Source organism: Mesocricetus auratus, unplaced genomic scaffold (assembly GCF_017639785.1).
Source record: "Mesocricetus auratus isolate SY011 unplaced genomic scaffold, BCM_Maur_2.0 Super-Scaffold_100011, whole genome shotgun sequence".
NCBI lineage: Eukaryota > Metazoa > Chordata > Mammalia > Rodentia > Cricetidae > Mesocricetus > Mesocricetus auratus.
In genome coordinates, this window is record NW_024429195.1 from 61,071,528 (window position 1) to 61,098,391 (window position 26,864).

Here is a 26,864-nt window from a genome sequence, read left to right on the forward strand (position 1 = left end):
CATTATGAGGCAGCAGTTAGCAAAGACTTCTCAATTTAAATTGGGGAAAGAAACTCAAGGCAGGCCAGGTTACAAAGTGTTATCGGCATGGTAAGTCCAACTGTTAGGATGTCACTGAAGAGGATTTTTGTTTCATGAAGAACTCTCAGAATTAGATCCCAAACGAATGAAAGAATATTTTCAATGAATTACCAGCTTCAACAAATACTCCTCCATGCTTTTCTCAATTTGTTTGCCCAAAGGGTTCCTAAGTCGAAAGCAAACACAGGACACTTCTTAGATATATTAGTCAGAAAGCAAATCCACCTCACATATCCCAAAAGGACATTTAATATAGGGAATTCATCATACAGGGAGTGCTGAGAAAACAGACAGATAGGCACCCCACAGATTGTTAGGGGCCCTCTATAAGGTTAAAAGAAAAAGAATTTAGTGTTGATGGCACCCAGGCCTGTTGAGCATCTGGAACCTTGGGGAAGGTGACCTGAGGGCTCCATGATACTAGGAAAAAAACTGGTTCAAAGTATGGCAGGTATCGAATAAGAGTTCGCAGGGGGCTCTGGGAGGACCAGGTGGCCCTCATCAGTGACTGCTCTAGGAGCCAGGAAAGAATCCATTCTCCTCCCCTCCTACCTCTACCTCAACCACTGCAGACCCTTGGTAGAACCTGATTCCCAATTGACAAAAAACGATCCTCAAAGGTTAAGACCACATCCCAAGTGCACTGTGGAGTACTGGATGGGAGTGGGGATGAAGAGGAGAAGCCCGTGACCAACACTTAGCATGGATGTTTGTTTATCCCTTCTTAAGATGCCCCAGTGATCTTTTCGGAGCTACCCATACGACACTCCATCTGAGAAGGTGAATGCACAGTACCCGCACCCTCACGCTGGCATGCCGGGAGCTTCTCCCTCTAGATTCCAACCACGATCACAGGCCTGTTCTCCCTGAAGCACGTCTTTGGTACCCATGCCCAGGATGCTTTGATATTTAGCAACTGACAAGCTCCACACAAATTCTCACTATTAAAATAGTCAGACGGTTGCCGGACATTGGTGGCACACGCCTTTAATTTCAGCTCTCAGGAGGCAGAGGCAGGCGGATCTCTGTGAGTTCGAGGCCAGCCTGGTCTACACGAGTGAGTTCCAGGACAGCCTCCAAAACAATACAGAGAAACACTGTCTCGAAAAAAAATAGTTAGACGGCAACCAAGTATTAAAAAAAAAGTCAGGAAAATAACAACAAGAAATACCGTGGTACTCTATGTATGAAGGAAATTTCCACAGGTAATAATTACTCAGAACAAGCTCTAAGAAGGAACCAATAGGAACCTGCTGGTGACTCGGGTACCTGGGTATGGCTGCGCATTACCTGCATTTAAAACCCCTGCTTCAGCCCTCTCCATCTCCTGGTGCCTCCCCCCCACCAGGGCGGGCCCATTTCCATAGCGCCCACATTCGCCCTTCTTCCTTGACCGCAGCATTTTGCCAACCAAGCCTTCCTTCTCCAGTGCAAAATGTACTGGCATCAGCCAGGCCTCCTGCGAGGTTAAAAGCCATTTTCCAGGGAATAAATCAAGACTCCCTTCCTTTTCCACTGTTCGCTCATCTCTGTCACCTCCCTACTTCCTGTGACTGCAGAGAACGCAGCCCAGTGTGGAAGCTTTTGGTAAGATAATTTGAATGGTAAATGGGGGGATCCAATTAAAGATGGCTTAAGGAAATAAGAGAGGGAGGGGGGGAGAGAGTGGGAGGAAACGGGAGAGGGAGAGAGACAGGGAGAGGCAGGGATGAGGAGCATGACTCCTGGTTCCCTTAACTAGGAAGGTTAGCGTAGATCCATCATGAACAGCTGGATTATAATCAGAGTCCCCACTCCCTCTCCCCCTCCCCCCGTCTCACACATCATCATCAAAGTTCCCATACCTCACTTGCATGTCTGGGACACACCCTATGAATACAAACACCATAGCTACAGTATGCAAGATTTGCTTTGCCAAAATTGAGGTCATATCTCTAGACCCAGAGGCCCCGGGGTTCTCCCCTCTGGTATAATTCAACATGTACTCAGGCACAGCAGAAGTCTGTTCATTCTTCCTTTTGAGGAAGAGCACTGATTAGAGAGGAAAACCTAAAAGTTTGTTCCACCACGCAGTTACTAAAGGCATCTCTTCACCTTGTATTTATGGCCAGGAAAGTCAATCGCCTGCCGTGTGTTCTCAATAGAAGCTTTGGGGAAAGCATGAGACAAAAGCATCAGTTTCCATTTCTAAGTCCATAAGTAAAAACATTACTATTGAATTTTATCATTAAATGATCTTAACAAGAAGACAGAATGGAGAAGGGAACACATCACTCTATGCAGCACCTAACAATTTTGTTTTCATTCCAAACTTCATGTTCTTAATTAGTTGTTGAAGCCAGGCGGCTGTGGCACACCTTTTTAATCCAAGCACTAGGGAGGCAGAGGCAGGTAGATCTCTGAGTTCAAGGCCAGACTGGTCTACAGAGATCGGCCAAGGCTACTCAGAGAGAAATCTTTTCTCAAAAACAAAACAACAGAGTGTTGAAACTGCTGGGTGTGATGGTACACACATGTAATCTATGTTCTAGAGAGACAAAGAAAGACTGATATAGATTCAAAGCAAGCCTTGCCTATATAGCAAGTTCCTGGACAGTCAAAACCAACATAGTAAAACTGTCTCCAACAAACAAATGTAAAGAACACTAGAAGTCATAATATATATATATATATATGCTTGGCTCTTAATCATTACAGATCAGCATTTAAATTCTCTCTGTGTTTGAGACAAGGAACTACTTACTAGCTAGCTATGCAGCCAATGATGACCAAGGACTCGTGCCTCCAAAGCCAAAAGTGCTGGGATTACAGGCATGAGCCAGGAGGCCAAGTCGAACATTCAAATTCTTTAACAAAGCTGAAGGCTGTTTCTTGAATATAATGTAAGCTCACAGCTGCTCCAAGGTATGTTGAGGGAAAGGTTTTCATTGCAGATGTGTGGAAGAGGACAGTCAGGGGCATCTGAAAGAATCCAGAGCAGAGAGAGAATAGAGTAGATTAACATGGCCAACAGACTTGGTTATGAGAGGAGAGAGAGATGGAGAGTGAGAGAGATGGAGAGTGAGAGAGGAGGACCAAAAAAGGAAGATGAAAGACAGCCAGTGAACAAAGAGAGGATCAAGATAATGCATGGCCTAAATGGCAGGGTTATATGGGAATGAAAACTGGGGAAGGGAAGCCCATGTGCTGGAGAAGTTTAGGGTAGAGGGCTGGGTGAGAAAAACTAGAGCCATTTTCTGCTGAGAGCCAGGAAGCCATTTTCTGCTGATAGAGACTAGAGGCCAGCATGCATTTTGGTATGCTAATAGACACCACACAGAGTTTCTTTCTGACCTGACACCTAGGTGTTAGTTTATTCTCCCCCCTACCTACCTCCCTTCTCCCTCTCTCTCCCTCCCCTCTTCTCTGTCCCCAACCCTCTTTCCCTTTCCCTCCCTCCCCTTCTTTCCTTCTCTCTCCGTCTCTGTCTCTCCGTCTCTGTCTCTCCGTCTCTGTCTCTCTGTCTCTCCGTCTCTGTCTCTCCGTCTCTGTCTCTCCATCTCTGCCTCTGCCTGTCTCTCTGCCTCTCCGTCTGTCTCCGTCTGTCTCCGTCTGTCTGTCTCCGTCTGTCTCCGTCTCTGTCTCCGTCTGTCTCCGTCTGTCTCCGTCTCTGTGTCTCTGTCTCTCTCCCTCTCTCCCTCTCTCCCTCTCTCCCTCTGTCCCTCTGTCCCTCTGTCCCTCTGTCCCTCTGTCCCTCTGTCCCTCTCTCCCTCTCTCCCTCTCTCCCTCTCTCCCTCTCTCCCTCTCTCCCTCTCTCCCTCTCTCCCTCTCTCTCTCTCTTTCTCTCTCTATCCATCCTACCCACAAATCCCCTGGACCTTAGGCAAGCAGCAATACCCTCTAGAGCAATCATGCCAGGAAAATACCCCACTTCTCTTGACCAAATTACAGAATATTTTACTCTGGAGACAAGGAACACACGTCACCATCAAGTGCACAACAGAAAGTATATATGGTTTATAAAAGAAACTGGAATATAGGTCCAGGTTTCTGTCAGTATCACAGTTGCTTCGTTCTCTTACATATCCCTCAAAATATTTGCTTCTGAGCCTTTCCCAATCAGGAAAGCTCGGGAACTTCAAATTAGGCAGAAACCTATGGGTGGAGTGACTCATGACCCTTAATTCTACCTCTCCTTCTGAAGATGACTGATGATAAACTGTGACCCGGCAGGGAATTAGGGCAAGGAGGAGGCCACTGAGACCTCTCTTCCCTTCTGCATTAACACTTGGTCAGAAGGACTCACCCAGGCCTGCATTTGTGCCCTGGAAAGGCTCCCATCTGTTGAGTTCTCTTTAGACAGCTGTGTGCGTCTCTTACTCATCCACTCTGTACTAAGAGATAGCTCTTCCCTGGGGAGTCTGGGAAATGCTTGTGTCAGCATTTGGAGCTGGTTATACATTAAGTTACACATATCACACAAACACACACACACACACACACACACCAATTCATATAGGGACATCTCAGTACCTTACAGAGTGACTATATGTGAAACTATAACCTTCATAGAGGTTCAGGTTAGGCCCCAAGGGTGGCCCCTGATCATTCTGACTATTGTCTTCATAAGAAGAGATAATCTGGACATGTAAAAAGACACCAAAGGTACCATATGCCCAGAGGAGGACCCTAACACCAGGCGGCCAAGGAGACCATCTGCAGGAACAGAAGCTTCAGGAGAAACCCCTGATCCTGGGCTTCTGGCTCCAAAACTCTAAGGAGAATACATTCCTTTGTTCAAGTCCCTTGTGTCATGATATCTGTTCTGGCAAAATACTACAGAGCCTGGAACAGAATTCAAAAAACTCTATCCTCTGTTGAAGCACCCTCCTGGGCATGGCCGATTTCAGCTGCCTTTGAAGCACAGGATACTTTCCCCCCAAGTCCTCAGAGGCAGGCAACACCCTTTGTGTCCCTTTTCTCACCCTCTGGATGAAACACCACCTCCCTCCTCCCCCATTTACGATTTCCTGTCTGTATCTGTCCTGCCCAGACATCCCTACTCTACTAGGATCCAGGGGTGTTTTTTCAGACATACCTTGTACTAAGCAGGGTTCTTCACAGGAGCACGGCCAACTGGTGTGGTGTGGTATGATGATGACGGTGGGGTATGTGTGTGAGCACTGTGGTATAATAATAAAGGCTTGGAGTGTTCACGACATGAAGAGGCAGACGGGTAGGCCGGAGACTGAGGAAAGAGCTGCTGGTAAGTCAAGTCCAAGGCTATCTAATGCCTGTTGTAGAATATTATTTTAACTAGGCAAAGCTGTGTTACATTTGTTTCTGTTGTGGAATGTTACTTTAACTCTGTAAAGGTGTGCTACTTTTGTTTATGCTACATTTGTTTAATTATGTAAAGATGTGATGTATTTGTTTCCCTTTGTCTGCCTAAGGCACCTAATTGGTCTAATAAAAAGCTGAACGGCCAATAGCTAGGCAGGAGAGCAGGAGAGAGCTAGTCAGGGCTGGCATGCAAAGAGAATAAATAGGAAGAGGAATCCAGCCTCGAAAAAAATAAAGAACAAGAGAAGAAGATAGGAAACAAGGAAGGACATACCTGGGGCAAGAAGCCAGGCAGATGCCAGACAGACAGACATAGAGGTCGTATGCCCCAAGGTAGATAAACAGGTTAATTTAAGTTAAAAAGACCTAGCCAGAAAAGAGCTTAAGCTTGGCCAAACATTCAAAACTTATAAGTCTCTGTGTCGTGATTTGGGAGTTGGTTGGTGGCCCAAAAGAAAAAGCCTGGTACAGCTGACAGAATTCTTTTTTTGCTCTGAGGAGGTCAGCCTCTATTCCAGTTAGGCCCTGGCTTCCTGTTGAAGCCCACCCATGTCATGGAAGGTGACATACTTCCTTGGAATCCCCTGACCTAAGCATTAATCTCATCCTGAAACACCTCACACCCGAAGTTTTAGATAAATATGAGTTAATATTGAAGTCTACTCTTACCTTCAGTTGCTAATAGCCAATAGTTAGCTTCCTTGTCAACTTGGCATAACTGGAAAGACAACCTCAGTTGAGAAACTGCTTGATGGGGGACGGCTTCTGTACATAGGTTTCTCTTACTGGTTGATGAATAAACACTATTGACCAACAGGGAAACAAGATAGGTGGGACTAGGAGACAAGGAGAATTCTGGGAAATGTAGAAGAGACGTTGCCATGTGATCCAGGCTTAAAGTGACGTAGCTGGGTAGTAACGGTTTATAAGCAAGGACAAGCAGGAAATCTCTCTCAATCTCTCTCTCTCTCTCTCTCTCTCTCTCTCTCTCTCTCTCTCTCTCTCTCTCTCTCTCTCTCTGCAGAGACGCTGAACAGACATGCTGTAGACCCCAATGGGGCCTGGATCTTTTTTCCAGTAAGAAAAGATTAGTGGGATAAGAATCTTATGGGATAAGAATAAGAAGCCCAAGTCTTGCCAGCCAACAGCTTATAACTAATATAACATCTACGTGTTTCTTTGGAGCAGAGAAGGGCGATGGGACTCTAGCCAGGCCAGAGAAAACCTCACATTACAACTGCTTCCATTAGATTGACCTGTGGGCATATCTATAGGGCATTTTCTGAATTGCTCATTGATTTTGAAGGACTCTCCCACTATGGGTAGTGTCATCCCTGGTCAGGTGAGCCCGGGCTATAGAAGAAAAGTAGCCGATATGCAGGGGAAGCAAGCCAGTAAGCAGTGGTTCTCCATGGTTTCTGCTTCAGTCCCTCCTGACTTTGCTTGGTGATGGGGGAGGTAAAGCAAAACAAATGCTTTCCCCACCAAAGTTCCTTTTGGTCACAGTCTTTATCATAGCAAAAGAAACTCAGCTAGAACAGCTGTTCACCACAAGAGCTACAGTCAACATTATTGTCTAATATTTCTCAAAGTAACTAAAAGAAAATGTGTACTCCGTACTATGGAATGGAGTCTGTTATCAATAGCTTAGCACCTATAAACTGCTCATATTTGTTCTGAATTAACCTCTCACCAGGCCAGAAAGCCTGCAGGTATAGTGCAATAAAGGCAGATGATAATGAAACTTAAGTGTTTCAGCATTTCAAGAAGTATGTAGCCCAGAAATATACAGACTAAGGGAAGAGTATAGGAGATAGTGATGGGGCCAGGCAGTGTTGCTTCATGCCTTTAGTCCCAGCACTTGGGAGGCAGAGTCAGGTGGATCTCTGTGAGCTTGAGCCTGGTCTACAGAGTGAGTTCCAAGACAGCCAGGACTACACAGAGAAACCCTGGAGAGAGAGAGAGAGAGAGAGAGAGAGAGAGAGAGAGAGAGAGAGAGAGAGAGAGAGAGAGAGAGAGAGAGAGAATAATGAGAATGGCACAGACATCAAGTCTCATAAACATAGCTGACCAGAGGGGCAAGACTGAATTCTAGAGTGACTGATTATCTGTTCTACATAACACACGCAGAAACATGCACATGCACACACAAACATGAGTGAGCATGCATGTACATGCACACACACACACACACCCCTCTCCCATATAATCTTTTATATGGGAGACACTTTTTAGGGTGATAACCAACTGCCTACTTAGACTGCTGAGTCTCAGAATGTAGCAAACGAAGATTCAGTTCCCGTCACTGCTTATTGGCATTTGCAGTGGCAGGCATTATGAATTCCAGCGGTCTTCTAAAAATACCTCTAAAAATGGCAAGTAAACAAGATGATGGATATAATAATTAGCTAAATTTAATCATTCCCCATTGTTTACACATACCAGACCACCGTACTGTATCAGTGAATGTATGCAATTATGAGTTGTGAATTTAAAATGATCACAAGCTGGAGGTAAGCACAGTGGTACTGTGCTTACCCAGCATGCACCAGGTCCTCCTCCAGAACCACAAAAACCATAATAATGTCAACCTAATATTTAAGCTTTAAATTAACAGGCTCATCCATAGCAATAATTCACTATCTGGCTACTGTGGTTCAAATAGTTGGCAAACAAATCCAACCCCTACAGGTCTTCCCTGTACTAAACTGGTTTGCTGTGTCCTTAATGGTCCTCCTGATCTATCTTCAAAGCCAGATCTCTTTTGTTTTTCTTCTCTATATGTCTTTCACACCAGCTAAGAAAACTTTCTCCTTGTTGCTGTTGTTTTGGTGTTTGCTTTTTGAGATAGACATTTACTATGTAGCCCAGATTGGGCTTAAATTTATAGATAACCCCTGCCTCTGCCTCATGGAGCATAGTAATTATTCAGGATATTTATTTAGCTGTTTTGGTTTTTTGAGACAGGGTTTCTGCATGTAGCCCTGGCTGTCCTGGAATTTGCTCCGTTGACCGTGCTGGCCTCAGACTCAGAGCTCTGCCTCTGGAATGCTGGGATTATTTGTGTGTTGCTCCTGCCACCCATGTCTAGTCAGGTACTTTTAATCACATGTGAAAACCCCACATCCCAATGAGCTTGGACATTGTTAAGATCATGACCTCATTGAGTAAAATAAATTACATTGTTAATCTCACTTTTAAACACTTTTAGATGGCTAATAAAATACTTAAACTACACATTGGATAACACATGCCTTTCAAGTCACTTGCTTGGGATCCTTGGATGTGCCAAATGTGTTCCTTCTTTGGGAATTTGGTCATGAAGTTTCTTCTACTCAATACCATTTCTCTAGAGAGCCATACATATCATTTCTTTACTCCACCTAGTTTTTGATTAATTATCAAATAATCAGCACACAATTCCATCATCCTCTACCCACATTCTGCCTTTCTCCATAAGACATGACTATGACATACTGTTGTTCTGTTTGAATGTTGCTGGTTTTGCCAGGGTGTGTGGGGGTTGGGGAGTTGTATCCACATGGACTGAGGTTTTCATCTACTTATTAATTGCCATATCCCCAACATTTAAAGTACAGTCTGACAGCTGCTTGCACAGTGGCCATTTGATAAACACTGGACAAGAAGTCAAACAATTTTACTCAGAAAGGATTCATAATGTTTTGACAACTAATTAAGAACAAGCTGGATAACCAGCTCAGCAGTGGTGGTGTATGCCTTTAATCCCAGCACTCGGGAGGCAGAGGCAGGTGGATCTCTGTGAGTTTGAGACCAGCCTGGTCTACAAGAGCTAGTTCCAGGACGGGCTCCAAAGCTACACAGAGAAACCCTGTCTCAGGGGGGAAAAGCTAGATAACCATGCATTTGATGTGTGTGCTTTTGGGTTCCCACACACACAAGAATTGCATTATTTCATTTTGGCAGCATTATTTCTTTAACGGCAGCTTTCAAGCTTTATTGACCATGCTAGCCAATCTCCAGATAAGGATCCTTAGCCGTCGAGAACTGGTGGCTTCAAGTCCTGGTTGTCCTTTTGCAATTCAAAAATCTGTTTTTCTTCCATGGATAATTATTGAAATCTACTCTTTCAGGCTGAAAGAAGAAAAATGCAGATACTTGCTGTTACAATAAGGGCAAAAGAAGCAAATATGACCAATTTTTTTTTCAGTTCATTTAAACCCTAATCAACTGTCAAGCAAAGCACCCTTCCCAGCTGCTGGCCCCAGTTAGGGAAGCACGGGCCTCCGCTCCCATCACATTGCAAGTGTTTCAGAGAGAGATAATCGCTTATCACTGTGCAGAAGGAAAGAGGATTGGGGGTGGGGGTTAAGTCATACTGCACAACTGTGTGTCCTTCCTTGCTGATTCCTCTGGAGCCATGGGCCTCAACTTTCAGCTTGTAGTCTCTCCTCAGCCATGAAAATAGCGGGTATTTCAAGCATCAAACAACCCCCTCTTGCTTTACTTTTCTCAAAATCACATTAAATTTGATATTGTTTTCTTCTATTTTATGAAGAATCATCCAGTGTGAAAAAAAAAAAGAGGCAGATGCCTTTAATCCCAGCACTCAGCAGGCAAAGGCAGGCAGACCTCTGTGAGTTCGAGGCCAGCCTGGTCTAGGAATAAAAGGTGGGGAGGGGGGAATGGGAAGTGAAGATAGAAGCTAAGAAGCCTGGCTCTTTAAGCAGAAAAGAACCTCTCTAGATCTAGATGAGAGAGAGAGAGAGAGAGAGAGAGAGAGAGAGAGAGAGAGAGAATGATTTTCCTACTGAGGAAAATATTAGTGAAATGCTTTCATCCATTCAACCAGAATTCACAAAACGAAGCCTAAGGTTAGCTTTAACTCAAGTTCTTGGACAAAAATAAGAATTGCTCTTGCTGAGCTAGCTGTAACTTCCGCTAACCCCTTCAGCTGGTTTACTTACCAACAGCTCTCCCACCCTTTAGGCTATGCCACAAAAGTCAGTCCTGCAGCTAAGTACATTCAGGAACTGTGTCATCTCATTTTTAGTTTTTCCCCCCCTCTTTGAAGATTTTAGAAAGACCCCTGCTGTTTAGCTATGCTTAACCCAAATTTCCTAACTAATTTAACGTAGAAATCTCTTAAAACATCTATTTATATGTCATAAAAATCACCCTAGAGAATATTATTTTAAAGCACTCCAGGCTATTCTTGTGTGAGTTTAATTTTTTAAGTGTTTATTAGACATGCAAATCTTAGCTGCACCTGTTTTTAGAATTCACTGGTGTAACGGACACTGTACATAACACATTCTAAAATACTATCTCCCCTTCTGTCTTTATAAGCAAAGCAACCCACTTTAGTTCAAGACAGCAATCGCCCAGTTAGCTGGAAACACCCATCTAACTTAGATGTCACTGTGTACACGTACCCAGCCCTTAGCAAATGTGGTCTAAACAAAAATAAACTAGGCTATAAGACACAGGAGAGGCATTCCAAGTCCTAGCTGTACTGTGTGTCTACTCAGTCTTTCTGTTTATCTTCTTTTATCTGACCAGGATCACAATCATAAGTGCCCTCGTGCCACCAGCAAGAGACAGAAAGCCACCTTCCAAGGACAAAGACGTAGGAAGCTGGGAGTTGCTTGCTTAGGATCATGGCAAGGTTTCTGGGTGGCCCAGGTCCTCATTGCTTTGTTCGAGAAAAACAAACTTCTTCCTAACTCACTTTCCTCTTCAGTATTTTAATATCTTTTGAGACTGCATTTCACATACCCCAGGCTACTCTCAATCTCACTATGTAGCCAAGGATATCCCAAAGCCCCAGAAGTTCTTCTTTCGATAACAGGCCACCATACCCTAAAACTTTGCTTTCCCTTTAACCACATTCCTCACCAAGAGTCACATTGGTGACAGCATTTATGATACTTTTTATCTTGCAATAAGATGATCGCTTTGGAATTTTTCAATTAATTTTTTATTTTTTAATTTTATGCTTATGGGTGTTTTTTCTGCACGGCTTCATTTCTTCTGGAGTTAAAATTGCCCTGTGGGTGCCGGGACTCGAATCTCTGGAAGAGCAACCAGTGCTCTTAAGCACTGAGTCATCTCTCCACCCCCCGCATCATCGCTTGGCAATCTTATCCTTTTATCCTCCTCGTGTGTCAATAAAAATGCATGTATTTACAATTCTTAGAAATCATATGCCGCATTTTTGGAACAGAAATTAGAACTGAATCTGCAATGATTTGTTGAAACCTAAATGCTCGTTGAGATTTCTAAAACTGATCACTCTATTTTTTTAACAGTTGCTTTCTATAAATGATTGCTAGTAAACTTTGTGTATACACTAAAAAAATGAAAGCAGTTTGGAGTAAGAGCGTCAGTCACCCTTTGTAAAAACTATAACCTCACTCAGGCACCATCATCTTGGAATGGAAAGCCAGGGTGCTGATTAAATACCCTTACGTTCTACCCAGATCTCTTTGATTGAAGAAAATCTGACCTCCTCCGGCTTCCTAATATAACTAGACTAGAGAATGCTGGGTAAGGTGTAGCCCTAAAACACACAGCCAACTGAAGGGAGTTATAACGCACTAAACACTGCCATCTTAGATGCTGTCATTTTCTTCTTCTGTTCCTTAGACACAGATTGCTGACTGGGAAGGGAGATGAGTTGAACTCTCTCGGCCCAGGCAGTAACCCAGACCACTCTTGAGGGTCTATTGAAGATGGCTGCTTTGCCGTCATTATAAATTGACCTGCAATTTTCAGAGGTAACCAGAGAGTTGAAATTTTCAGCTGAGAAAAAAAAAGTGATGAGACAGACTCCAGGCTCATCTAGGAAGACTCACCTGACTGAAGAGGAGCCAAAGAAATCAAGCTCAATTCTGGAAACTCCACGAGATCGTTTCTTCATAATTACAAGTGGAATCCTGTTGAATTGCATGGCACTATCAGTTAAAAACCTTCTAAATAATCAGCCGCAAAGAGGGCGCTATCAAAGGGTAATACATGAGATAAATTAGGAAAGTGCCTCATAGCTTAGCATGAGAAAAGGAGCTGCTTTAGGGCAGCACTTGGCCTAAAATAGAACCTGAGCAATTAACAGGGTGATCACACTTTGTGTCAATGTGACTAATTAGCACTGAGACTCAATCGAGGATGCAGCGAAAACATTCTATAGTTCAAATACAGTAATTTTTAAAGAATTACCACAAAATAGAAAATACAGGGAAACAAAGAGAAAAAATAGTAACGCATAGACTCTGCACCTAAGCAACCCCCAAGGGGACTAAGGGATCCCAAAGGATTAAACCAAGAGTGGTATTTTAAACTTTATAAACAGACAGAATTGTGCTTAAATATCTGTCCTACCCACCCCACCTTTGAGATCTAAACATGTTTTTATACAACCTACCTCTGCCTCAGCTTCCCCAGTGGATGACCTATAGCACAAGGTGTGTTGAAAAGATTAAATATTATGATGTCCTTCTTATGTTTCTCTTACTGGTTGGTGAGTAAAACATTGTGATCAATAGAGGCAGGGAGATAGGTGGGACTAACAGACAAGCATTATGGGAAAGGTAGGCAGAGAGAGCCTGTTAAAGTCAGTTGCCATATAGACCACAAAGGAGTAGCAGGTCCAGACCCTTCTCCAGTAAGATCATGTGGAAATACTTAGATTAATAGAAATGCGATAATAAAGACAGCTAGCCAACAAGAAGCCCTAGCCATTTGGCCAACAGTTTAATAATTAATATAGTGTCGGTGTGCTTATCTGGAGCTGAGAAGGGAGGCGGGACCTGGTGGGACAACATGTAAAATACTTAAGGAGTCTTGTTAGAGAGGTGTGGGATCAATAACAACCTTGACGAGTGGTCATAACAGACACAAGTCTCTGCTACTGCATTCAAAACCTGTCCTGGGATCTATGAAGGACTGAGTCCAATCCTGTGAAGGAGAGAAGCGAGATGAACAACTAACATCTTAGTTACCATTTCTACTCCTATTCCTACAATGTAACACCATGACCAAATGGAATCAGGAGCTGATGTAGAGGCCATGGAGCAGTGCTGCCTACTGGCTTGCTCAACCTGCTTTCTTCTAGAACCCAGTACCACAAGCCTAGGAGTAGTACTAGAGCCCAATCATATCAATCACTAATTGAGAAAATGCCTTGCAGATGGATGTTATGAAAGCATTTTCTCAGTTGAGGATCCCTCCTTTCTGATGGCTCTAGCTTGTGCCAAGTTGACATAAACTAGCCAAGACAGATATGGTCTGACATGAACCAACACAGGGAGATGGGAATGCATAGGGCATGTTTTAGAGCTAATCTTGAGTGAGCTAGTAGTAGTTCTTAACCTTTAAAAATAATGAATATTGTAATGAATAACAAAGCAAAGGATATGAGCAGCAAATTCACAAATCAGGGGGAAAACTGGAAAGCAAACATGGGGAAATACTCAAACATGCAGATTTAAGCAGTGATAGAAAGACTGGTTCACGATGGTGGATTAAACCACATTCTGATTACTCCCTTGTTACACATATTCTCTCCACCAGCCTCCTGGGACCCGCCACCTCCTCAGCCCCCAAATAATACATGAGACACTATATTAATTATGAAACTGTTGGCCAATATCTAGGGCTTCTTATTGGCTAGCTCTGACTTAATTTCTAACCCATTTCTATCTATCTAAGTATTTCCACGTGGTCTTATCTTACCAGAGAAATATCTGGAGACATGTTACTCCCTCTGTCTACATTTCCCAGAATCCTCCTCATCTCCTAGACCCGCCTATCGTGCTGTCCTATTGGCCAACAGTGTTTTATTCATCTACCAACAAGAAACATATTTACAGAATAATATCTCCCATCACTTCCTTCACTCCAAACCCCACAGATGTAAGGGCACTAAAATAAAATGTCATCAGCAGCCTGGTAAAGCTATGAAAGTCTTGAACTCTAAAGGTCTTATGGGGGGGGCCTCGACCACATAAAACAAAAGAGCGTGCAGAAAAACATGACTGCAATGACACTGGTCAGGAGGCTAAACTACTTCCCAATTGGAGGAGGTGGTGGGGTTAATCCCTGGGGGGCGGGGTTGTTATCATTGTGTTTGAAATGTCCACTGCAGGCTCCTGTGTTTAATTTTTGGTCTCTAACTGGTGACTCCATCTGGGGAAGCCTCTAGAAACTTTGTAACAGTTTATGTTACTGTCTTATTTTGTTTTATTCTATGGAGGCAGAATTTCTCTGTGTAGCTCTGGGCTCTTCTAGAACTCACTCCGTAGACCAGGCTGGCCTCAAACTCAAAGATCCACCTGTCTCTGCCTCCTGAGTACTGGGATTAAAAACCTGCGCCACCACCTGGCTATGTTACTGTATCGAAGTAAGCTTACTTTACTTTTCTTCTCAAATGACACTTCTGCTGTTAATCCAACCCAATCTTTCATTTCAGAAGGGTGTTTTCATCTTAAAAAGACCCGTTTGAGTCTAAAATATTTGTATATAAATTATTGTACTCCTGTGTATATACATATATCTTGTTTCTCTTCTAAATGCACTTTTTTCTTTGACATTCTTGAACATATGGTGCATATTCATAATAGATACTTTTCTGTTACTTCCATCAGCTGTCTAGTTTGTTGCATTCTTTTAAATAAGGCTGAATGTTTTTTCTGGCACATTGGAAGGTTATTTAGAGTCAGGTGGCTGCTTCCAAACCTTGCTTCTAGGCTTTGTTAGGGTATATTCAAAGCAGTCCTTGGCCAAAGGCTGATTTAGGCCCACTACTAAAGCAACCCTGTTTGAAGATTTCTACCCAATCTTCTCACAAGGCCTGTGGAAACAAGAGCTCTACCAAACTGATTTGTGCTGCAGTCATTGCTCTTCCTACTGCTTTCTGATATGTTTTTCTGATCTTGAAAACACACACACACACACACACACCGATACTCAGCTGAGACCCCTGCTTGCTGGCATTCTCTCTCTCTCTATCCTCTCCCTCCTCCTCTCTTCCCCTCCCTATCCTTCACTATCCCCTCTCTCCCTCCCTCTACTTTGCATCCTCCCTCTTCCTCTCCTTCCTCCCTCCTTTGTCCTTCTCAAGCTCCATTGTTTCGGGTACTCAGACGCACAAATTCTTGCTATCTTAGTTATTCCAAAGCACCATTTCTGCCTTTTCACCTACCTGAGAGCGCCAGGCTCTGCTTGCCCTGCTCTGTGGCTGCAAGCTGCCTTTAGGCGGCATACATACGACTCATCTCATGCGCTTCTCTTCTCTGTGAAAGACTTCTGTGACACCTATTACCAATTTTTGGAACTGATTTAATGTATGCTTTGCCTAATTTCTCAAATAACGTTAGAAAGTAAATCTTAAGCCAGGCAGTAGTGATGCACACCTTTAGTCCCAGCACTCGGGAGGCAGAGGCTGGAGGATCTCAGTGAGTTCGAGGCCAACCTGGTCTACAAAGGGCCAGGACAGTCAAGCTGTTACACAGAGAAACAATGTTTTGAGGGAAAAAAAAGAAAGAAAGAGAGTAAATCTTGTCCTTGTATTCTGTCTTGGCTAGAAGCTTGTCACTGTAGCTTCCATTGCGTTTCTCTGGTGCTGAGTTCTTGATCAAAAGGTACGAATCTTTCGGACTCGCAGGGACATTATCTACTTGCTCTACCAACAAATGCTACACATTGTTGTTCCCAGAGTGTGGAGAGCTTCCTGCATCCATGTAACAGTAAAGACTGACAACTTTAAAACACTAGACAGAGGTCAAAAAAGGAAATGCAATTCCCTAAAACAGTGAAAAATGCTTAATTCAATTAAGTAGAGTAAGATTCTACAAAAGGAGAAACCAGCAAATGATATTCATTATGTTCATTTAAAATAGTATATTATTTAAAAAGGAATTTCAGGGAACAAAAATGGTTCAAATTAAGAATGTGATAGCTGGCCTGGAAAGAAGGCTCATGATTAGTAGCATTGGTTGCACTTCTGGGGACCTAGGTTGTTGACAGCATCCACATGGTGACTCACAGCCAGTCTGTAACTCCAGGTCCAGAATACTCTCTTCTGACCTTTTTGGCATCATACACATGTGATACACAGACATGCATGCAAGCTAATAACCTATACACATAAAATAGTGATTGTGGGAATAGGAGGCAAGAGCAGCCGGAGGAGGAACAGAAAGAGAAGGGGGACAAGAATAAGAATTGAAGAAATTCTCCGAAAGTTGCACAAATTATACACTCACAGACACACACACACACACACACACACACACACACACACACACGGCAAAGTTATGAAAAATAAGATTAAAAGTATTATAAAAATATGCCACCCAAATCCAGGAAGGCCAATGATTGTGACTGATAATATTAATGCCCACAAGAAAAATGAGTTGAAATACTACTTGACTAATCATTAAGCATGCAAGGATGAATCCAAGTGCACCAACCAATGGCATGCAAGAATGAATCCAAGTTCCCTGGGAACAGACAGCTTCAGCAACATCTAAGGACTAGAGGTATACAAAGGACACAATGGGAACAGAGAGAAGAATCATTTAGAATGGGGCAGGTTGGCTGAATGTGGATGAAGGAATTTGACTAGAGATGTACAGTTGAATTATAAAGAACAGATACAATAAGGAACAATGATAGTGGGAGTAAGGGGAAGGACAACATAACATTTAGAAATTAATATTACTGTGCTAAAAGACAGAGTCAGTGGTAGAGCAGACATTCATCATGAATCCCCAACATAAAAATAAACAAGATTACAAGTATCCATGATGTGTTCTTTTTGTTATATATGCTGTGGCTGTTTTATTTCTAAATGTACATGTAACGTCTTTACTGGAGTTCATTTTCTACAGCTAGCATTCACTTACAGAATTAGCCAACAACGATAATGAAATGGCAGAGTAGTAATTTTTTTAACATACCATAGAGAAATAGTCAGGGTTTCGGCAAGAAGAATAAAAGTGCTTTCACACACTTTTTAATCTAATTTTTATCTGTTCCACAGTAAAAGATTTAAATTTAAAAAGAATCACAAGTATCCTAAAAGAAGCCATTTCAAATCCATGTGATGGGTAGAGGGTAAGTTCCAATGGCCTGACATTGAATCTATTAAGATGATGGAGGCAAATTCATCGTGAGTGATGTAGAAGCTAGTAGAGCAAGAAAAATTGCTACTGGGGGGAGGGGTATCAAACACTGAAGAGACCCCAGTCAGCACTGGAGTGTGGACCACACCACTCACTCACTCATAGTCCCACTTATCTGACAGAGTCCTATAAGAGAAAAAAAAAAGAGTTAGTTCTAGCACATACTCTGTCCCAGCATAACCCAAGGAAGGACTGGGGTTCTGACCCGGCCTGGAGTTAGTTATCTGAATTGTTAACAATATAAATCAGGCTACATCTGCTAGTGGAGGTGTCAGTGATATTTCAGAGAAGCTCTGAGTCTCAAGGGTCAGTCTAAATTCAGCCTGACTTTTTTGGTTTGAAATGGCAGCAGGCTGCTCAAATGGCTACCCACAAACAGTGTCCACACATTCCTACACTAAATTTAACAATGGAATTTTGGCTCACCAATTCTCTGTATATCAGTTTCCATGAATCCTCCTAAATTAGGCCATGTTAGAACAAAATTCATCTTATAAGTTAAAAACAACTTATTGATTGACTTGTAAAATTATCCGTCTTCTCTATATAAACCCAAAACACATTTACTGTCTTTCTGCCTACATCTATACAAAAAGTTCCTTTGGGAATTGTCTCAACTGTTTAAGAAAAAAGTAGAATTTGGGGCTGGTGAGATAGTTCAGTAGTGAAGGCCTAACCACCTCAGTTGGATCCCCAGAGTCCATTTAAAATTGAAAGGAGAAAACTGAGTCTATAAAGTTGTCCTCTGACTTCATCCATGTCCCATGGACTACTCCCAGCTCCCTCCCCTCACATTAACTATGATAGATGATAGATGGATGGATGGATGGATGGATGGATGGATGGATGCATGCATGCATGGATGGATGGATGGATGGATGACTGATAAATAAAGAGTTAAAAGAAAAACCACTAGAATTAGACTGGAACAAATAATTTTAACAAGACCAACCAAGGCACCCAGAACCTTTTGTTGCACTGTTTAGTTGTGTTAATGGAGAATCGTTAGATTTACTTCCCCAGTCACTCCTTGAGATGCAAAGCTGGGGAAATGGTCCAGTAGACATGATGTAATCGTTCCAGTTAGCATCCCTGAAACCAGGCTCTTCGCCCACCCAGAAACTGAGCTGTGAAATGAAATGAGGGCACAATGAGATTTAGTGGCAAGTGTCCCACATCTTTTCTGAGCCAGATCCACTCTCTGCCTCTAGCTAGACCCACCCAGATTCCCTACACAAGACCAGCATTTCTAACTCTCCATCCCTGGATTGTCATCTGATGCTTGGAGCCTGCTCACCCACAGTATCCTACTGCAGCACGCTTACTCCTGTGTATGTTTAGTTCCCTGGGACACAATCCATTTTCCCTCACCAGGAATTCTCGGTGACAACACCTTGAGAGCAATTATCCTCAGAAAACAGCTCCCTCAGTTCCAAGCTTCATTTGTCTTTCCCCACAGGTCATTTATCACAGGGAGGTGACTTATGAAGGCAAGTCCTGAGTGCACCTCCATAGGATCTCCTGTGTATAATCCTCTGCCGGTGCTGAGCAAAGGGAATTGTATTGTAGATATCAGTTGGGACTAGGCTCCCACAACTCTGCATTTTGACTGGTTGTGACTTTCTGTAATGGTCTTTGTTATTGCAAAGAAAGTTATCTTAGTGCAGGGTGAGGGCTACTTATCTGTGAGTGTACAGACAAACACTTAGAATGTAGTTTGGGGTTGTGAGGGTTTAGTAAAGTGATGGTTGTAGGTTCTCTGTCAAGATCCATGACTTCATTAGTCCTGGTATGCTGGCTAGGTTTCCAATACCAGTATGATTTACGTCTTGTTAAGTAAGTCTTAAGTCCAATTAGAGAGCTGGTGGTTAACACCAACGTATGTGTGGCACTACTGCACATTTAGTGCTATTGGATCGTGATGTCTGCTTATATGGGTAAAAAGCATCATAGCTAGGTAGGCATTTGATTTCTGACTTTCAACTCTTAGGGATAATCCATGCACAAGATTGGAATAAAATGCACGGAGCAGCATGTGAAAATCTGCCAAAGTGACAGCATGACAGACAGACAGCACAGGCGACAAGTGCTGGGAAGTGGAAGGGAGGGACAATTGTTTGTGGGAAGCAGTGAGGGTGAAGAGACTTTCTGGAGACAGTAGAATATAAATGAAGACAGAAAGGCATCCGAGCCGCAGAGGTCAGTCATGGAGACACACCCTTGTCTGGTCCATCACAGAGGTCAGTCATGGAGACACACCCTTGTCTGGTCCATCACAGAGGTCAGTCATGAAGACACACCCTTGTCTGGTCCATCACTGCCGCTTCTCATCTTCGGCCTCTTGCCCCGTTGCTTTTTCTGGTTACTCATGTAGTCACATTGCGCTTTGGCATCATGACCTCAGAATAATGTAAATTGTAGCAATGCCACATTCTTCTCCTAAATAATGAATGCATGCATACATACATGCATACATACATACAAAATTACATACGTACATACATACATATATACATACATACATGCATGCATATGGCTGGTTTTATCAGAGCCAGGAAGAGGAAGTATATAAGCTTTCTGGAAGAGATGCAAAGGAAGAAATAGTTTCCTGTGTTTTTTTAGACATTGTTTGGACTAGTTTGTCTTTTTATTTGTTTGTTTGTTTGATTCATTATTTTCCTTGGGACATTAGATTGTGAGAAAATGTATTTTCTTTACTACTCAAACCACTGGAATTTTCTGTGACTGGCAATTTAACAACCAAACATACTACAGCACACAGAGGAAATAAAAGATAGTGGTTCGGCTCTACCGAATGGAAGGGGAAAGGACGGCACGGGGGTGCAGACGAAGGTCAGCAGATGATACAAGTGTCATTGCTTCAGAGAGGGAAGAAGAACGGCATGCTGGGGGACTGGCACAGTTACCAGAAGAAACGGGAGCTGAAAATGTGGTCAGGCCTAAGGAGACAGCTCAGCTGGTAAGGGGCTTGCCGCATAAGCAGGAGGACCAGAGTCCAATCCCCAGAACCCATCAGGCAGGTACTTGTAATACCAACTGTGGGAGGGCAGACGGGATCCCTGGAGCCGGCTGCCCAGCCAGCCTAGCCTATACTCAGTGAGCTCCAGGCTAGTGAGAAACCCTGCCTCATAGACCAGAAGGGACAACACCCAAGTCTGGCTTCCAGCACGTGCACACACATCTGCACGCACACACACACACACACACACACACACACACACACACATCACCACCACCACCATCAACACTGAGGAAGTCAGGTAGTTAAATGTTGCTTTTCACTACAAGTCCTTTTGAATTTTATTACAGGTATTAATTTGGTAAAAGTTTTAAATTTTAACTTTAAAATAAATTCAAAATTTGAACAAATTAATCCTTTTCTGGAGGCACTAGAGAGAAACCAGGGTGGTTTTTTTTCCCTCACTCAGAGAAATCAGCAAGTTCGCAGAAGTGCTTTGCAGCCAGGCAGTGTTCCAAGGGCCTCGGTGCTTTCCCGAGGCGTGATTATTCCGCACAGCTGTGGGTTAGGCAGGCTTTTGGCATGAGAAATGTTAGGAATCGGGGAGATAAGGAAACTTGGAGGGCAGAGAAAGAGAAAACTCCAAGTTGTTTTCTGTTCCCTCCCAATGATGCAGTGACACCGACTCCCTGGTCCCTTGGTGGGTAAAACAGGGGTAGCAGCTCCAGTCAGAGAACTAGCCAGCCCGCTTGTGTCCCTCTGAAGCAAGACATCAATTTTCTCCACTCTAACTTCACTCTTAGAGCATAAGAGAAAATTGCCCCGATTATCTGGACAGTTTCCTGGGGATATGAACTAAGGGCATGCTTCAAGGTGGTTCTTCCGTACCTGCCTCACACTGGCCACTAAAAGACACTAATGGCCTTGCTGAGGTCACCGACGCTGCTTTTAGTCACACAGGGTCATCCACTTCAGCACATCCAATGCTGCCAAACCAGGGGAGCAGAGCTACCAAGCAAGTTATGGGAACTACCCATATTTCTTTGCAACCTCACTCTTAATGATGTCCTAGTATACTCTCAGTCAATAGGCCTTTGCCTTTAAGCATCTTCTCGTACAGCAATCAATAGATCAATCAACTGATAGATAGGCATTACTTGAGTTCATTTATTCTATCCATTCATTTATCTTAAGATATCATATTAGGAGGAAATTTGTTTTACATACTTCTTAAATGTTGGCATTTTCTGTAACATAATAATGCATCCATTCAACCACACTATATAACCCTTTGAAGAATTAAAAAAAATGATGATTTAGCTGTATGGAAAGGAATAAGAAAAGGAAATATAAGTGAAACATGCATGCATACTCTCTGTATCTTATCTATCTAGCTCATATGAATAAAGACGTTAAAATAGATCCTTACCACAATCCAAAACTAACCTATTGCACTATTAAATACGCAGCAACCCAGCCATGTGTATTCTTTGAAATATATCCCACAGAAACGATCAAGTGCTGTTCATGGTAATATATCTTTTCATGGCAAAAAATAAAAAATTTAAAACCCTTGGAAAAACTTAAAAGTAAAACAACAGGAAACAGATTAATTGTGTAATATTACTGGGGGCTGGGGATTTATTCCATGGCATCATGTAAGCTAAACATGAACTCAACCACTGAGCTATGCCCCCAAGCGCTGAATTGAATTATAAATGGAAATGTCATCTCATAGAGTTACTAAAAGTAACACAAGAAGAAAAACTTTTCCTAGACCTCTATAAATTCCTTTTTCTGTTCATAAGCCTCCAGACTGGCATTCATGAACCATGCATGTGTCCTGGCATTCAAAATCCTAATCTTCCTGCCTCACCTTCTAGCCTTAAATCTACTTTTCAAAAATTCTCTCAGCTCAATCTCCCAATTCTCTAAATCGTTCCGATTTAACAGCAGCACAGACATCATCCTATATTTTGAATCAAACCTAAGACCTCCTAAAAGCTAAGGCCTGCCATCGTCCCGTCCTCCCCCCCCCACCGGCCCTACAGGCATGGTACTATCTCTTGCATATGAACAAAGACTAAAGAATTGGAGACCCGTAGATATTTGATTCTAACATATTTTCAACTCTACTTGCACATGGCTTGTCATATCTGGCCTTAAATTTGTCTTATTTGTCAGCAACTCTGTGGGAAGGAGAGTGGTCAACAATCTTTAGAGGGAAAAGCTCGTTATGGCCAAAGAAGAAAACTCAGCTGGGTTCAGAAAATGTAAAGCATAATAAATAAGAAATGGGAGAATACAATAGGTAGCAGAGAGGAGAAGGCTCTGTCTCCTGTTGTGTAGCCTGCAACGTGACTGGATTGGTGACTGATGCCATATTCTCACTTGGCTTCAGTGGCCAGAAATGCTTTTCATCCTGTCTCTCGCTGGTCGGAAGATCATACTCCCCAGGGACCTGGCACTTCATAATAATGATTCATTATTTATTCCAGCCCCAGGACATTTCAAATGAGTGCTTCAACTACTGCTGGTTATTATATTGGATTTAACTCTCCTGATGCATTTATTGACACCGCAGGATTCATTGAGATGCAGTGGTCTCCATGGCGCCCCGAAGTCGCATCTTTATTTGATTTCCTTTCATCAGCATTGAAACTTGGCCTAAAGAATCTTTTCTGCAATAATTAATCTAAATAAATATGTTTGTGAGTCAGCTAATGAATGTCTTAACAAACTAGCAGAGAAAGAATTAATGATGAAAGTTGTACCAAACTGATTGGTTTTCTTAAGGAACATGCCAAATCATGCCCAGGCCTGTGCTGAGGTAACCATCGGGGTGGGAACCACATCTAGAGACACCCTACGTAACTTTGACAAAAGGGAATGACAGCCATGTACCAACACATGCTAGTCTCATTCTTTTTCCATGGTGGCATTATATAAGCACCAAGGAGTAGAAACTGGAGTCCTCTATCTGTTCCTCGCAATACCTTTAGTCTTTCTTCCTGGTCTTACTGCTTTCCCAATCCCAGCATTCATAACATCCTACACAAAGACACACCAGGCCATCAGAAAACTCAGTAGGCTGCTCCAGGACATGACTGAAAAACCAAACTCTTTACTACTAAGAGAGAGAAGCAAATAGCATCTAAGAGATCACCAAAGGTCTAGATACAGATAATGGGCCACAGTTGAGCTGAATCTGAATGTAACCACATGTCTTCATAGCTGTGTTTGCTTCCCTCCTAAGAGAGACATTAAAGCAGAGGTTCTCAACCTTCCTACTGCTACCACCCTTCAATATAGCTCCTCATGCTGTGGTGACCCCCCAACCATAAGGTTATTTTCATTGTCACTTCATAACTGTAATTTTGCTACTGAGTGGTGTCTCCGTTCCTAAGACCATTGGAAATATGAGGTTGTTGATAATCACAACACACATGTTGAACACTGCTGCCTTGGAGGGATGAAATGATGAAGCTGGTGATGCACATGCTCATTTGTAGACTTCCTTTCAGTCATTTTTGGGCTGTGACCACACTCCGGTTACCACATATGATAAAGTTAAGCTGTAATACCGAGAAGTTAATAATTATCAACTAACTGAGTAACTTTCTTATTCTGACCTGGGAACATTTGGCTGTGGAGTTTCATGGAGGTATCTATTCTACTTATTTTTCCCAACTTGGTGCTGAATGCAGTCACAGTAGACAAGTTATAGCTTTGTATATGATGGATGCCTAGGGTAAGGCACAGGTCGGGGTTAAGGGTACTTGTATTTACCTTCATTTTCATCTCTGCACTGTTGCCATGGTGATTTTTCTAAAATGCAAGACTAGATGGAGCTATCCCACATGTAAAAACCCTTCAATGGCTCAAGATCACCCCTTAACATAATCTACTTCCTTTCAGATTTGTCACAAAACCTTTCTGACTTGATCTAATCAAACCGATCCACTTGCCATTACTCATTTGAACGGTGGGAAGTTGATAGTATGTGCTAGACAGCAATAGTCTGTGAAGGTCTTTGTATCCAAGGTGACTAAAAGAGTACTTACTACAGCAGATGCCTTTTAGCTGAGTAAATAAACAAATGGATAAATATATTATTGTTGAAAGATTAAGCCCAGCTTTCATCCAAAATCTGCTGGTTCGTTCGTATTCACAGGAGGAAAAATTCATGTAACTATCAATAATTATGGGGATAAAGCCCTCTCATTGTGTGCTGATTTGAACGAGAATGCCCCCGTGGGCTCATATGTTTAGCTCCTTCATCTTCAGTCAGTGGCTGTTTGGGAAGGATTAGGAGGTGTGGCCTCCCTGGAGGACCTGTGCCACTGAGTGTGGGCTTTTGAGTTTCCAAACACTTGCCCTATACTTGCAGATGAAGATGTGAGCTCCTGGCTTTTCCTGCCACCATGCTTTCACTCCACCACCATGAACTTTGAAACCATATGTCCAATTAAGTGCTTTTGGCCTTTTGAGACAGAGTTTCTATGTATTCCTGGCTATATTAGAATTCACTATTTAGAACAATCAGGCTGGCCTTGAACTCACAGATATCTTCTACCACTATTCAAACAAAGCAAAACTAGGTCTGGGTAGTTAGTTAAAGGTATGGAGCCCAAGGAATTGAAAGATTTATCTGTGATTATTTTCAAGGTTTTTTTTGGGGGGGGGACAGGGTTCCTCTGTGTAGCTCTGGCTATCTTGGAACTCACTTTGTAGACCAGGATCCGCCTGTCTCTGCCTCCTGAGTGCTGGGATTAAAGGCTTGCACCACCATCACCTGGTTTACTTTCTGATTCTTTATATTCCTATCCTTCTAACATTCCAAAAGGCCTATAACCAACTAACAAGCCATTTGGTTGAAAACAAAATTGTAATCCCAGTGATCTATTGAGTAGTAAAATTTGTTGGAATTCTGAATCCTTAGTATCATTTAGTCATAAAAAAGTCAATTAAAGAAATCAAACATTAGTATTAGTATACCACACAGGTCATAAATTACAGACCACTAAGTACTAAGGAATAAGCCATCACATAAGAGTCCTCAGTTATCACTAGCTAAAAGTATTAATTCAGTTTTTAAATTAAATAAATGGAAAAGTTTAACACAGGTTCTTTTTTGTTGTTGTTGTTTTGGGTTTTTTTTGAGACAAGGTTTTCCTATGTAGCCCTGGCACTTGCTCTGTAGACCAGGCTGGCCTCGAACTCACAGATATCCACCTGCCTTTACCTTCCAAGTACTGGGATTAAAGGGGTGCACCACCACTGCCCAGCCACGATGGTTCTTTTAAACAAACATGAAAAGAACTCTGTAGACAACTATTTCCTCCTAAAATGCCTCTCTATTCTCAACATCACTGCAAACTTCTCCAATAGCCTCCCCACCTCCTCATGGGTCAGATAAAAATTTCAGGGACCCAAAGAGTTTGGCCACGGCTGGCTACACAAAGAAACCCTGTCTCAAAAAAACCAAGAACTAAAAAAAAAAAAAAAAAAAAGAGTTTATATGGGCTACCCCATAATGGGGACATCACAGACCAACAAATAGATAACCTGTTGCCAGGAATGGGTTACCTCTTTTGGAGTTGTTGGCCAGTGGAATCACATAGACCACACTTATACATATTGTAGGCTATTGCCATGACTCTTTGATTACCCTTGCATAACGCAAGGGTAAAACTCTATTGCTGATGACACCACACACTTGAGTACATGGGAAAACCAAGTCAGCCCTCACGTCAAAGCTTCATTCTTATGGGCTAGCTTTCATAGTGTTGGAAAGGGAAGAACAGTGCCAGAGAAGAAAAGTTAATTGCCAGTCCTGCCAAGCTGAGAACCCTGTAAGCTACAATGATAACTGGCCTGGAAAGATGAACTCACTGGTAGGAGTGTTGGAAACCTTATAGATGTGACCAAACACTTCTTGATTGGATTTGAGGTCTGCTCCATGAGATGGAAGCCATACCCAGCACCATTATCAGAGACAAGAACTAGTGGCTAGATGGATCATTAACCCTAGGGAAGAATATAATGCCATTTTTCTGTTATATGGATATAGTAATAAACTGCTCACTAAGTTCTTATCTCTATAAGTATAGGTTAGTACATCTCAACCCTCATCTGAGATGCTGCTTCTTGCAGTGGATGACAAGTAACAGAGACCCACAACTTCAATTGGCAATAAGGGACTGCAGAGTGCCCATTCCCAAATGGAACATCAGTATCACAACCCTGCTCTCAAGGCTTAGGGATTATCAAGGAAGAGAGGGCTAGAAGATTTTATGAGCCAGTAGTTTCTGAAC

General features: G+C 42.6%; 1 long non-coding RNA gene across 3 annotated transcripts in view; it reads right to left on the reverse strand.

Annotated features, from left to right (window-relative positions):
- LOC110340528 overlaps nt 1-5,368 on the reverse strand; it is a 127,193-nt gene extending 121,825 nt beyond the window's left edge. For all 3 annotated transcript variants that reach the window (XR_002382325.2, XR_002382322.2, XR_002382323.2), the window contains exon 1: nt 5,159-5,368. This is a non-coding gene — a long non-coding RNA (uncharacterized LOC110340528). The remainder of the gene's footprint in view (nt 1-5,158) is intronic.
- Between the last annotated feature and the right edge of the window lie 21,496 nt (nt 5,369-26,864).